General features: G+C 40.0%; 1 protein-coding gene across 2 annotated transcripts in view; it reads left to right on the top strand.

Annotated features, from left to right (window-relative positions):
• Positions 1-6: 6 nt before the first annotated feature.
• Heca (hdc homolog, cell cycle regulator) overlaps positions 7-14515 on the top strand; it is a 50360-nt gene continuing 35851 nt past the window's right edge. Inside the window, exon 1 of one of the 2 annotated variants that reach the window (XM_008822024.3) lies at positions 7-53. The gene's annotated coding sequence lies outside the window, so the exon portion shown is untranslated. Of the gene's footprint in view, positions 54-241; positions 447-14515 lie in introns of those variants that run through there. The other variant, XM_008822023.3, reaches the window with a different exon arrangement.

Genomic DNA, 14515 nt, shown 5'->3' with positions numbered 1-14515 from the left:
GGGAGCCGCTGGGGCCGCCGCGGGGGCTGCAGCCGCGGGAGACGCCAAGAACGGTAAGACGGCGGCGGCGGGGCGCGCGCCAACTTCCTCCCCGACGGGGCCCTGGGTGGCGCGGGCGGCGCGTGGACAATGCGGCCAGGAAGTGCTCGCCCCGCCCCTCCGCCCGCCGCGTCCTCTGCGGGCCTCCGCGCTCCCCACGCGGGCGGAGACCACTGGCTGTGGGTCCCGCACGGCTCCCGAGCTGCCTGTGCTCGGTCCCCTGTTTCGGGCAGGTGGGAGCCGGCGAGCTGCGAAAGCTGCCGAGTTGACAGTGCTCCGACTGCAAACTTGCGCACGGGTGTATTCTTCCCCTGCACCCCCGCCCAGGTCCTGAAAAGCCGTAATTACCCCCAGATCTGGGGCTCTGTGGTGCGTGCCCCAGGCTCTCCAGGTTCTGGTGGCCACAGGTGAAGAGACGGGGACCTTGACTGCAAGGCGCGCGCGAGCGCGTGCGCGGTGTGTGTGTGTGTGTGTGTGTGTGTGTGTGTGTGTGTTTCTGTGTCTGCTGGGGAGGAGTGTGTTTGAGGAAGGAAGAGAATCTGAACTTGGTGTGTGTGTGTGTGTGTGTGTGTGTGTGTGTTTCTGTGTCTGCTGGGGAGGAGTGTGTTTGAGGAAGGAAGAGAATCTGAACTTGATTTCCGTTCCCAGCCCAGAGTTTTGTTTTCTAAATCGCCTTCTGTATAATAGTTGCACATATTTCGAAGGAAGCCTTACCCTCTTACGTAGTCCCCGAATGATTTGGAAAGGGCGCATAGGGAATAGTCAAAATGTTCTACTAGGGTTTTCTGTGCTTACTACAGGGACTTCGTTTTCGCGACTGGGTGCTGGGCATTTATTTGGACAGTTTTTGAATTTTTCTGGTCATTTTTCAGGGAAGCGAATGCAGGTATTTTTGGTGAAAGATGAGAATGATGATATCTGGCTTTTAGCACACAGCTTTCAGCTTTTGAAGCCCTGCTCTATGTAGACGTCTTTTAGACTGGGCACAGCACTTCTAAGAACTCCACAGTGCTTTCACAGAAGGTAGACTGCAGACTGTTGGAAACAGGCCTCTCTGACTCTGCTTCTGCGATTCTGAAGCAGGAAGATTGATTTATTATCAAGAGCAAACTTACCCGTTTTGAGTGTTTGATGATACATTTGACTAGCCTGTGCATGTTCTTGTTTCCTATGCTCCAGCCTTCATTTTGATATCACTGTGGCAGAGAGGAGGGTGCTCAGATTGGTAACTCTTGGCCCAGCCATTTGGAACTTTGACATCTGGGAAAGGCCAGTTTTTCTGAACCTCAGTTTCCTCACGTAGAAATTTGAAGGCAAAAAAATGACCCTGGTTTCTCATAGGGTTATTGTAACAGAGGTTCAGTGTCCCCTTTCTCTATCAAGTTCCAGTTCTTGTTATTTTAAAGACTTATGTAAAAGTCAGTGATGTTCCTTGCAAATAATAGATGATTGACGAATGATAGCTGTTATTTATTCATTCAAAAATAAAAGCCACTTGCAGTGTTAGAAGTACTGTGTTGGTTAAATTGGGGTTACTGTGGTGGTAAGTAATCAAGTTAGGACATCTCAATTGTCAGGTGGCCTCTGTATTTCTGTTCTGATTTGCCATTTGGGTCCCCCCTCATCCTCCCCCCCCCAATTTGGAAGTTTCAAGTTCGCTGTTCCTTCTTTCTCTAGCTCTGAAAGATTTCAGCACTTTTAAGTGCTGCGAAGGAGTTTTTTCTTAGGCAAGCGGTACCCTCTAGTTCTGTAACATTAAGCCAGTTATGATGTGCCTGTAACTTTTTTGAAGTGGTAAATTCAGGTAGATTTAGCAGTATTGTGTATATCTGTGCAAAACTGCATTTCTGATTAGGACCTTGTTTTATTAACTGATTTGGAGAAAGAAGAAATGGGCCCACATGTTGCTCTATAATCAGGATCTTAGAAGCTGCAAACTCAGTAGAAGTGAGATGAGTTTTATGGTGGCCTGGTTCCTATATTACCATATAGATGTCTCAGTGAATGATCCCCTTTAACTGAAGAACATACCTCTGCCTTTCTGCAGAAAGTAATAACTGAACATGGGTTCTGAGATCTGTGTAATATCAGTGAATCAGAAATTGCAAATACTTTTCAAAATACATAGTGTAGGTGTGTGGGAGAGGTGACATTGCTGAACTTTTACAGGAAGCAGCAATAAACTGAACTCTCAATCTGAACTCTTAATAAAAAGTTCAACTTTTTTTTTCCACGTATGGGCAAAATGGCATGCCTATGGAGGTATAACTTTCAGGAGTTGGTTCTCCTTCCACCATGAGGATTTGGGGGATTGAACCTAGATTGTCAAGCTTAGTGGCAAGTGCCCTTACCCACTGAGCTATCTCAGGCCCAAGACTCAATTATTTTTAAAATAAAAATTACATTAATTGAGCCATTGTAGTATTTCTAAGTATATTTCAAGTTTTCACTTAACTGTAATAGTAGGTCTTATGATTATAAATGTTAAAAATTATTATAAGGAATTAATAAACTTACAGCTTTTTTTTTATTTTTTATTTTTTTTTGAGACAGGCCTTGGCTATGTAGCTCTCAGTCTGGCCTAGAACTTGCTTTGTATCAGTTAAACTTTTACGTGGTTCTGATCAAGTCGGTTTTTTAATCTGTATTTGCATGTCAACTTAATGACTTCTTGAAACTAGTAGTTGTTTCAGATTTATAGAATGGTTCTATGTCTTGCAGCTCTTGGGCCGTGTAGTTTCCAAGGTGGGGTAATGTTAGCTCTTAGTTTTTCATTGTAGGTATAAATAACTCCTTACTCTATAAAAGAAGATTGCTAGCCAGGGGAGGTTTGGGGAAGCTGTAGTGAGGTTGTAGTTGAAGCAGTTGAACTGGTTGCTGTGTGCATTTGCATAAACCTGTGAAGGATGTTGTACCTCCATTTTAATGGATACTAGTTTAGGAAGCTTTTTGCAGGGAGTAAGCATGAGGAAGTGCCATCTTCCTGCCTAGTAAACATCTGTCTACACATACTGGAGAATTCTGATGGTAGGTGGAGATTTGTTGTCAGCCATTATTTTTAGAATCTAATAACCAGGCAGTAGATTATAACTGTGTTATTTCGTTCTGAAATTCTGACTCCATTAGGAATCTACTTTTTTCCATGAGGTCTAAAAATATTTGAAACCTTGATCATAGTATAGCTAGTTTCCAGTGAGCCTGGATTCCAAGTATTTTTATAAATTCCTGATTTGTGGCTGAGCAAGTTTCACCATATATTCATTCCTGTCCAAACAAACCCTTGAGCTGATTTTGCCATGTATCAATTCTTTGTAGCATAGATATGGTTAGTGTTTGGCCTTGCGTTTGGTAGACCTGTGTTCAGAATAGCTCCTCAGATTTTTCTTGCCAAATGATGTTGGGCAAATCTTATGTTCTCTGAGCATAGTTCCTGCATATGTAAAGTGAGACTAGAGTACCTATCCATAAATATGTAGCAAGATAAAGCGATAATCTATTCTGTACTAGGGAGTGTTCTTTGGTGGGAGAGGAAGGAAGCAGGGTTGGGTAGAGGGGAAAGTAGACCTGTGCTGTAGGCATACCCAAGTTGGGATGGCTTTTCAGAGTATTTCAGCTTTGAGATGAGATGTGGAAGCAGTGCCTTTTATAACCCTCCCCCGTCCACTGACTGGCCAGTTTGGTTTAGGATGTCCTCTGGAAGAGGGTAGACCTTAGGGGTGGCATCTATTTTGCTAGTGAACTTACACAGAGAAACTCTCGTTTCCCTAGAGTTTTGCCAGCTTCCTGTGGACTACAAGTGCCACGCATGTAAAAGGCAGTACGGGAGAAATATTTGTCACTAACAGTTATTTAGGTTTTGCAGGTCAGACTGAAGATAACCCCTAAACCACTATACAACATTATTTTGATAGGAACTGTGTTCTGAATCCCATGCATTTGTTTATAAGTGTAATTTTTCTTTTGAGTACCACCCATTTCCTATGAGTAAGATTGGTACTTTGCTGCATTCTTAGGTCACTAAACATACTTTATAGCCAGGTTTGTAGTATACTGGAAATAGATTGTCCTTCTTAGGTATCTTAGATATTAACTTTATTTGTACTATATTTATAAATTATGTCAATCAGAAGGAAAATAAAGAGTATTTGCCTACCTGCTCCTTCTTTCTGCCAGCCAGCCAGCCTTCCCTTCACTCCTTTGTTTTTTTTGAAACAGGGTTTCTCTGTAGTCTCAGCTGGCCTAGAACTTGCTAGGTAGACTAGCTCTGCTGGTGCCATGTACAGTTTGTTGCTTCTCTCTTTCTTTACCTGTTACAGGACCTGTGCTTACATCCTAAGTTAAGCCTTCAATGTCAGATTTCCTGTAAGTCCAAGAATGTATATTATCTGTCAGAGAATTGAAGACAGGAGATAAAATATGTACATGCCTATAATCCTAACTTGAGGCAGGATTGAGAATCAGGCCAACCTGAGCTCCACAGCAAGAGCCTGCTTCAGAAAACAAAACCGACCAACCAACCAACCAAACAGGAGATAAGACTGGGAATTATTTTGCAGTTTAGTCTTATGAGCTTACTGCACACTTTTAGCTATGCACAGTTAATTTAATTAATTTAAAAAATTTCAATGAAGAGAAAATTTAGAAGAGGAAAAGAAAATCTGTCCTGGCTGATTTTGGTGCCCACCTCTTATATTTTGAAGAGGTTTGCTAAAAACAGTGTTAGGTTGGGGATGTAGTTCAGTAGTAGAGCACCAGCCTAGTTTGTATATGTGAGGCCTTGTTGTGAATTCCCAGAACTGCAAAAAGAAAGAAAAATTGTGGTAGGTCTAGTTCTTTTCAGAATTATAATCAAACACCTAATCCCATCACTGAGACACTGAGAGTTCACAAATTGTTAATAGTTTGACACATATTATTTTGGCTTTAAAGTTTTTTTCATACAGACTTTCCCCCAGGAAGAGCTGTTTAAATTTTCTGTTAAAGATTCATCCAAAAGCATTATTTTTATCCCATATCTGAGCTATGAAAATAACATTAGAATTAGAAAAAATAGGAAGATAAATGCATATAATTAAATATGTGAAAAAATAAAAATTATAAGAAAAGACTCAGGTTTATACATTTATTTTAGATGTAGATCTGTGTTCAGCTGTAATCCCTCCCACTGATCATAATTTTATTTGAGAAGAAAAAAATGTTTTCTGACGGCATGAAAATCAAAATTTAATTTAAAAAATCCTAGTATAGAATTTTAAGAGCCATTAATGATCAGCTACTGTTGTTCAGCTTTCTTTAGTTCTCCCAAGGAAATGTTTTAAATTGAATCTTCAGTAAAGTAATCCTTATGTGTAATGTGTACTTATATGTAAAACAAGAGCTTATGTTTACATAGTCTTTAGATTTCTTCTGTTCCTAATTTCATTCTGAAAGCCAAATATGCCCAGTGTGTAATTAGCATATTAACTTTGTCATGTGTAGTTATGTGGTATTCTGCAAAGTGGTACAACCATCAGGCTCTATTCACCTGAATCTTAGAAAAATGCCCATTCATCAACAAATCTGTCTTAAGATATTGGCCAATATGTAGTTTCAAGTCTTAAGTTCTAACAATAAACTATGCGGATACATTTATTTATATATGAAAAATAAAGATAGAAGAATAACAAAATAATGTAGTATAATACAGATAAATTTTGTATACATATACACACATATGTGTATATATATGTACATATATATACACACACACATACATATATTTTGTTCTTCACATCTTAGTTTTGTCCAATTGAAGTAAAAGATTCTGTAACTTCATTTTGAGACCGTGTTGTATTGGGAACATTTTCTGTTTACCTTGAAAGAAAGCTGACTAAGCATTCATTTTATGAATTATTGAAGCTAGCAGGTATGATCAGCCATGGTGATTGTACAGGTAATCTTCTTTGAGTGAAGAAGCATGGATCCTTCATTTTGCTGTTCTCACGTCCACCATCCAGGAGACTGCTTTACTCCCAAGACCATCCTTCAGCTTTAAGGCAAAAATAACACTGAGTTTGTGCACAAAAGGTTCCCCTTCTCTCCAGGCTTCTCAGTCTGCTTGAAGATCAGGTTTGCCTTTGAATTCATCCTAGTCTAGTAGGTTCTAAAGGAATTGACCTCTGAGGAATGAGGAGAGAAACTAGACTGTGAGATATTCTAGCACAGAAAAAGTAAAAGAAATATAGTAGTTAACTTATTTCTGTGACCAAATACCTGACAAGAAGCAACTCTTTAAGAGGGTAAAGGTTTGTTTCATCTTACTGTTCAAGGGCCAGTCCATCATCGTGGAAAGGTGTGACTGCAGGATCCTGAGACAGCTGGTCATACTGATTCTGATTTCAGGAAGTAGAGAGAAATAAATGCAAATGTTGAGCTCACTTTCTCCTTTTTATTCCATCCAGGACCCTAGTTCATGGAACAGTACTGCCCATATTTAAGGTGGTCTTTGTACCTCACTCGGCCCAGTCTAGAAATTCCCTCACTGAGGTCCAGGTATTTGTCTCCTTGGTGATTCTAGAGTCTGTGAAGTTGACAATATTAAGCATTATAGGGGGCTCAACATAAAAGCTTCATCTAGAAAGATGATGGGAAGACCTGACTGTGTTTCCTAACAGAAGCAGAACCAATAGAAGTGGAAAAATAGGTTCAAAAGAGGACATATTTGAAACAAAGTTATAAAAAATGGCTAGAAACACAGTTATGCAACAGGAAGCTGGGCCTTGAAAAGGAAAAAAGGTGCCTTTCTCAGAAAGGTTACAAGGAAGCTGAAGTGTCTCGTACAGACTTTTGAAATCGCACACACAGTTTTCACAAAAATGAAAGTCATATATTTTTTAATCTCACTTTTAACATTTAACATTTTATGGACATTTTAGTAGAACAGTAAGTGTATAAGTATTTTTTTAGGGGAGGCCTTTTTGAGACAGGGTCTCCCTGGAGCCCCAGCTGGCCTAGAACTCGCTGTGTAGACCAGGCTGGTATTGAACTCACAGAGATCCTCCTGCCTCTGCCTCCAAATGCTGGGATTAAAGGCCTGTGCCACCATGCCTGGCAGTATATAATTTTTAAAGATTGTATAGTATAACATCTATAACATCATGTCTGCACCTTGGATAGTATAATTCTCCTATGTGGTTCCTGTCCATACATCTGTACTTTATCCAGTTATTTCCTGAGTCAGTTCTTGCTGCTGTATCAAAATGTCACATCCTAGGTATTTTATGAATAGTAATTCTCCTTTCCTCCAAGCCTCCTGCCCCCCCCCCTTAGACTTTTGTCTTTTTGAAACAGGGTCTCCATGTGACCCCAGCTGGCTTGGAATTTGCTATGGAGACCAGGCTGGTGTCAGTTTCACAGAGTTCTACCTGTATCTGCCTCCCAACTGCTGGGATTAAAGACATGCACACTACCATGCCTATTTTTAACTTCTTTAAAAAAAATGTGTTATTTTTGTTCTATGTGTATGCGTGTATTGCCTGCATGTATGTAAGTACACCCATATTGAGCAGTGCCCATGGAGGTTAGAAGAGGGTGTCTGATCCCCTGGAACTAGAGTTATGGATGGTTGTTAGTTGCCAGTGGATGCTGGGAACTGAACTTGGTTCCTCTGCAGGAGCATCCAGGGCTTTTAACTGCTGAGCCATCTCTCCAGCCCGTTTTTAATTATTTGAAAAAACTCCAAACTGATTTCCATAATGGCAGAACTAATTTTTTACACTCCCACCAGCAGTGAATCACGCCATTCCACATCCTCACCAACATTTGTTGTCAGATGTCTTGATGAAAGCCATTCTGACTGGGATGAGGTGGTATTTCAAAGTAGTTTTAATTTACCTTTCCCTTATAAGTAGCAATATTGAACACGTAAGAGCAATTATTGGCCATTTGTATTTCTTTTTCTGAAAACTCTCTTCAATTCGTTTTTCCATTTGTTGATTGATAATATTATTTTCTTGTAATTTAATTTCTGTAGTTCTCTGTCAGTTCTGTATATAGCCCCTTGTCTCATGTATAGCTGCTGAAGGTTTTCTCTCATTCTGTGTTTCGTGATAGTTTACTGTGCAGAAACTTTTAAACTTCATATAGAGCCATCTGTTGATACTTGACTAGTTCCTGTGTTATTGATGTTCTGTTGTTCAGAAAAGTTGTGCCAGTTTGACATTGCTATTCAGTGCCTAGAGCAGATGCTATCATACTGAGGGGAGGTTGTGATTTGATGGCTCACAGGGATTCAACAAATTATCTAATAATGATAGATAAAGATACAGGCATAGTCTTTGAAATTGTGTCTTGCATCATTACTGTAATGTTAAGAAGTAAGACCTAGAGTATTTAAGGTTTTACTGAAAAACATGGGATTTGAACATACTGGGGGGTAAAGCTGAGGGCCACAGCTTACTGGCAAAGTGGTTTTTGGTCAAACTCTTCTTTAGCTTCCATTTGCTAAATGCAAACCTTTAGGGGTATTTCTGAAGGAAGACAATACATGTGAAAGGTTTTGGCATGGACCTGAAAGACATGGACAGTATCAACAATGGAATTGGAAGTTGAACAAACAATGGTTTGTTCAACCTGATCTATCTATAAAACTTAAGCTATCATACTGCTGAGAACAGACCCTGAGGTGTAAAAATGGTAGTGAGGGTTTGTAACTGTCAGTGTAGAAGATGGCATTATGTGGGCTTTCATTCAAGCAGTGCTTTGACTGTAGATAGTCTTTCCTTTATCATTTCTCCCCAGTTTAACTGGAAAAAAAATCAGATCAGTTTAGAAAAAGTAAAAGCAAAGTGTGAAAATAATTATATCTTGGTCTTCTAGAGAAATAAATACAAGTTATTGCTTGTATGACACAGGTAGTTGTGAAATAAACAGCAGGAGACTGTGAGGTAGTAGAGTGTGTGGCTGAGACTGGAGGGATTGAAGGTGGAGATGGAGAAGTGAAAGAGGCAGGTAGAGTTGGTGAAAATTGATCCTTCTCTCCAGGCAGCAACCAGAGGGTTCATTCCATTGGTTTATCTGCACTCTCATCCATCTGATAAACATTTATTGTGTGTTTATCATCTTTTAAGACTGGAAATAAAATGCTGAATTATACTTGGGGGCATCAGAATGCACATCCCTACGGATGTCCCAAGCAGGAAGTGAGAAAGGCCTTGAGTTTGCTGCCAGTTTGATGTGTCTGTGATGAGATGGGGAGTGGAGAACTATCTACCATCTACCAGAGACTTTAAGCAGGAACATCAACTGAAGGACATTAGCCACAGGTCATTGCCAAGCTTGTTGAGGTTATCTTTTGATGCAGCAAGTTAGGATTTGGAGGTCTAGACCTGCCATGGCCGTTTTTGATTTTTCTGGGAAGGTAGCCATGTGACATCCCTGTTCTCAGACCCATGAGAAGTTAACTAATTGAGGTTAACTTTAGAGAACTAAATGCCAAGGGGAGGAGCCTAGGACCTTCTGAGAGAAAGGGTTTCTCTAGGAGAGGGACTTTTTCTTATTTTCATAGAGAGTGGATATCCCTGTGCCAGGTTGGACTAAATTCTCATTTTATTTTTGTCATCATCTTACTAGTTTTAAAATAGTAAGCTCTGGCGAAGGGCAATGCCATCGTTTTGTACAAAGTGGTGTGTGTGTGTGTGTGTGTGTGTGTGTGTGTGTGTGCGTGCTTTAATTTTCTTTCAGAAAGCTTCCATTTCTCAGTGGTTGGTGGAATAGCAATTTGCTTTATTTACTCAATAAGGGTCTTTTAGCTTGATTATTCTTGAGAGCTTTTTTAAACTGGCAAAAAAGTGAGTAGTGTTTTTAATACTTAAAATTATGTGCTATAATTAATCAAGTTGAAAGGGGAAGCAAATTATTTGTACTAAGTAATACTTAGGAGGATAAAATTTGAAAACAATCTAAGAAAATTTGTTAAGAGGAAGTTTAAAGTGAGGAAAGAAGAAGACTTAATGAAAAGTGCTAAATGTTAATCTCATTATTGCTTAGACTACATTTAATAAGTTAGCATGGTTCTCATCTACACTCATAATACAGTGCAGTTCATAGACTGAAATTGTCCAGAAGTTAAAAACATTTTCTCTACCTTCTTAGATTCAGTCTTTGTAGACCTGCAAGTTAGATGGACAAAAGACAGATTATGTGGATGAAAGTCATGGTAAGAATTGGAGTCTTAAGGGTGGGCTTGGTGGCACACACCTTTGATCCCAGCACTCTGGAGACAGAGGCAGGTGAATGTGAGTTCCAGGCCAGCTGGGACTTCATAGTAAACCCGTCTCAAACAAAACAAAACAAACAAAGAATTTGAGACTTACGTACCAGTTTAATAGTAAGGAAGTAGGAAAAGGGTACTTCTAGGAAAAATTATTATTATTTTGGAATAAGTGAGGTCTTAGAATAGATGGAAGACACCAGAGTTTTGTGATAATGTTTCTTGTGTGGTATGGAGACTTCTCATTTCTGAAAATGAGAATCAGTCTTTCCTGGTTCAACTTTGTAAGGGAATTTTTGGTAATTGAGTTCTTTTGGTGGGGAGGGGGATTGCTCTGCTTTTAAGAAGGCACAGAAGAGATTTCAGAAAGCCAAAATGTTCAACTCAGAATGCTCTAAAAAAAACCGACAATGGTCTATTTTGGATTCCTTCAAAATATATCACCACTCAAATTATATCACCCCTCAGAAGAGTAATTGCAGATAATAGAAGATAGTCCACATGCCATAATTCAGAGTTTCTATATATTGAAAATTCAGTATGCCTGTATAAAACTAATCAAGAGGATACATGCTGGCAAAAGTTAGTAGGGCATTAAATTACTTATGTTAGTTAAGGAAGTATCTGTCCCACTTTAATGTATGTCTTTCCTGTGGTAAGTTTCCATTTGATTATACTTTAGATCATATCCCTTAAAGTTATAAAAGCATCTCAGGAAAGGCTTTATGTACTGATGTTGAAACTGAATCACAAGTTCTTGTTTCACATTTCTCAGTGAGCATTCCCAAGTGTGACAATAATTTTAATATATTTAATAGAACTATATTATAATAAAATCTACTGGTATTACACTACTTCTTGTTATGCCTGACACAGTACCTGGATAGAAATGGACTGTTTTTGATTGACAGCAGATGTCTATAATCTGAGAGGCCAAGCCTGGGGCTAGTTGGCAAAGGTTGTTAATGAACAAATATGGAGAGCGTAGAACAGTGAGGCCAGAAGTCATGGACAGAGTCGGGCACTGAGTAGAAGTGCCGTTCAGTGATAGAGGACGAAATGTGCATACCTAATACATCAGGCATCTCTAAGACTTCTTTCAAAGGGTTTTTACTTCTGCTATGTGTTCTTATCCTGTAGTGTGTATGTTAGAGTAGCAATAAAGGCCCATTAAAAGAAAACTTCTGGTCAAGAGAACAGAAAGAATCTCTGACCTGGGTAGAGACCTAACATTTCAAATGGGCCAGGTCAGTTACCTGGCCAGCTGACCACCCCTGTCCCTAGGAAGGCAGGTTTTCCTCAAGCCATGTTAAAGAGATAGGCAGAGTTATTAGTACTTCAATGAGATACTGTACTTTTCCTTCCCAGAATTCCTGCAGTCCCTACAAGCCAAGTATCCATGAAGTCTGGCAAAGTGCTCACCTTTCTGAGAAAGGTGCAGCTTTTTCTTTCTTTTTTTTCCTGTCTTTTGGATTCTGTCCAGAACTTAAGCATCCTTTTTCTGATACTTTGGGCTTCCTTACTCTTTCTGTAAAAGCCTGCACTCTGTGCCCTGGGCTGTCTGCTGTGAGCACCTCCATATCAGTAACTCAGAAGGCATAGTTTCCTTCCTTCCCTCCTCCATTCCTCCTCTGAGCAGCTGCTGAGATTTATACCTTGAAGTGTTTTTCTTTTAAACTTTAATAAAACTGTCCTTGAGATCTCCTTTAAGTCCATTCTTAGATTCTTTTTTAGTGGGACTAAGAACTCCAAGAGAGGAGCCTGCTTTCCCTGGTATCACCTCTGTGTTGCACTAATTTGAGCCCTCTAAAGATACAGTTCCACTAGGGTAGGTGGGTTTAGAATGACACTGATGTGTTGTAATATAGAAGGAGCTTAGGTACGATTGTTAGTATTGAGTGTGTTGAGGTTGTAACCGGTACCCGACGGGACCCATAGAAAGGAGAAGCAGCTTTTCTTAGTGACAGTAGCCAAGAGGTGCGACAGCCCAGTCTACATTTGATGATGAGGACACCAAGTGTTAGAGATGGCATCCTTCCCTTTGTGCAGGGAGAGTGTGTTTAAGTGTGGGCAATGCATCTGCCCCCCACGCCACAGTTGGATTCTAGTTGATGTTGAGTCTGTCCTGACACTCATCCCACTCCATGCCTAAATAATAAACTGTATGTGGGCTTTTTAGGTAGAGGACTTCAATTCAGCGTAAAAACATCAAAGGAGCAATATAGGGATGTTCAGATAGCTTTCTTTTAAAAGCTTTCATTCATATCACCTTGATACTTAAAGTAAAATTAAATTTGTAAAACAACAAAACACTTGGCCAAGGAAGGACTTTGCTTACTCATTGTACATACCTGTTGATCTGATTCCTCTTTGACAGAAGACTTCCTGGTCTGGCATTTCAGATTGGGAACTCTTGATATGGATTTCTTTTGTTAATAAATTAGAGTTCTTAGCTAGGATGTGCTTAATCTTCTTGAAGATAAAGTCCTAAAAGTGAAATCTCTGGTTTGAGGCATTGTCAAGTCTCCCTCTAGAGAGAGTTTGCCTGTTTACAGGAGCACAGCACAGCGAAACAGGATGTACTTATTCCCTCCCTCCCCATTTTCCCTCTTCTTTCTTTCCTTCTTTCCTCTTTCCCCTCCTTCCTCTTGCCCTTCTTGCTGGAGATTAAACCCATTGCCTTACATATGCTAGGAACACATACTACCACTAAGCTACACCCCAGACCATGGAATGTTTTATTTCTTTACATCGTTTGGCATGAATTTTGATAATTATTTTTCATCTTTGACAGTCACATAAATGAAAAAAATCACATCTCATTTGTATTTGTAGGACTGTCAGGGAGTAAACATGTTATATGTGTATTGGTTTTGTGTGTTTGTGTGTGTGTGTGTGTGTTTTCCTGTTAGTGATCTTTGTCTATTTTTCACACAGGGTTTTGTGTTTTTATTGATTTGTGTCAATCTTTGTATTGGTCTTTGTATATTCAGGATACTTTTTGGCATCTGTTTGCTCCAATTTACTGTTTGCCTTTCACCTTTGTTTAAATTGGTCTGTGCTAGCTAGAAATGCTTTGTGTGATCATAACATACATAGAGACAACCTCGGGAAAGGCAGAGGAGAGTGTGGAAAGTGAAAGCTTGTGCATGACTTAAAGCTAATGACTCTTGAATTCCTTTGACTAGCAATTGCACAGTAATGGCTGTTGTATTCATGGAGTTCTGAACAGTTTTTGGGTTTAGTTTAAGAGGCTCTGCTCCACTGGACAAGCTACAATCCCTGCTGTCCTCCCTGACTTCCGTGACTCCCTTTACAGTCTAGTGGAAGCTAAGCTTAGTAGGTCACCGGACTCATCTTCAATATTTCTGAGATTTCCTGCAGTTTCTTTGCCATTGAAGTAGGACTTTGCAGTTGGTAGATGAGGTCCACTCTGTGTTCCACTGCCTGGTCTTGAGCACCAGACTGCAAACTGAGGCCTCTTAAGACCAGATTATCCTGCCTTTGTGTGTGATAACAAAGTTAAATGCTGGGTCAGAAGAAAGTTCTGATTTTTCTCATTCTGTCACTAGAACTGAAATGACATGTGTATGTTAATAAAATCAGAACATGTGCTCAGTTGAATCAAGATTTTATTCACATACTGCATGATGCTGATCCAGGCAGCCCCATACCTTCTTAAATGTCTGTGACTTGGAAAATACTTCAAACTCACTGGTTGTTCTAAAGAGAGTGAGAGATATGAGAGACACCATCTAAACTTCTACACTGGCTTTGCCATTTTGAAGTCACGGAACCTTTCCAAGCCGAAGTTTTCTTTGTTTTGCTAGTGCCACAGTGCACGTGTGGAGGTTAGAGGACAACTGTGTTGCGTAATTCTCTCCTTCCACTTTTATGGGCGTTCCAAGGATCGAACGCAGGTCATCTAGCTTGCATTGTTGGGTGGCAAGCACCTTTACCCACTGAGCCATCTCACTGGCCCAAAGTACAACTTTTATCCAGAGAAAGTAGGATAACATGGTATTGCTTGTGAGGAGCCTTCTGCAAGCTGTTTGAAAGCAAATGGTTGTTCTGTGGCCTGGGGGTTTTAATACTTTCTGGATGGGTCTTTGCTTCTCAGTTTGTGATGGAATGTGGCCCTTTCCAGCTGATGATGAGTGCATACTCTGATTTAATGTTAGAAGAACTCAGGACAAACCTTGGCTTTCCTCGAAGGAGTTCACAGCA

Source organism: Nannospalax galili, unplaced genomic scaffold (assembly GCF_000622305.1).
Source record: "Nannospalax galili isolate Female #2095 unplaced genomic scaffold, S.galili_v1.0 scaffold186, whole genome shotgun sequence".
In the NCBI taxonomy this organism is placed as follows: Eukaryota; Metazoa; Chordata; class Mammalia; order Rodentia; family Spalacidae; genus Nannospalax; species Nannospalax galili.
Note: the sequence above shows the minus strand (reverse complement) of the source record. Positions and strands in the feature narration are given on the sequence as shown.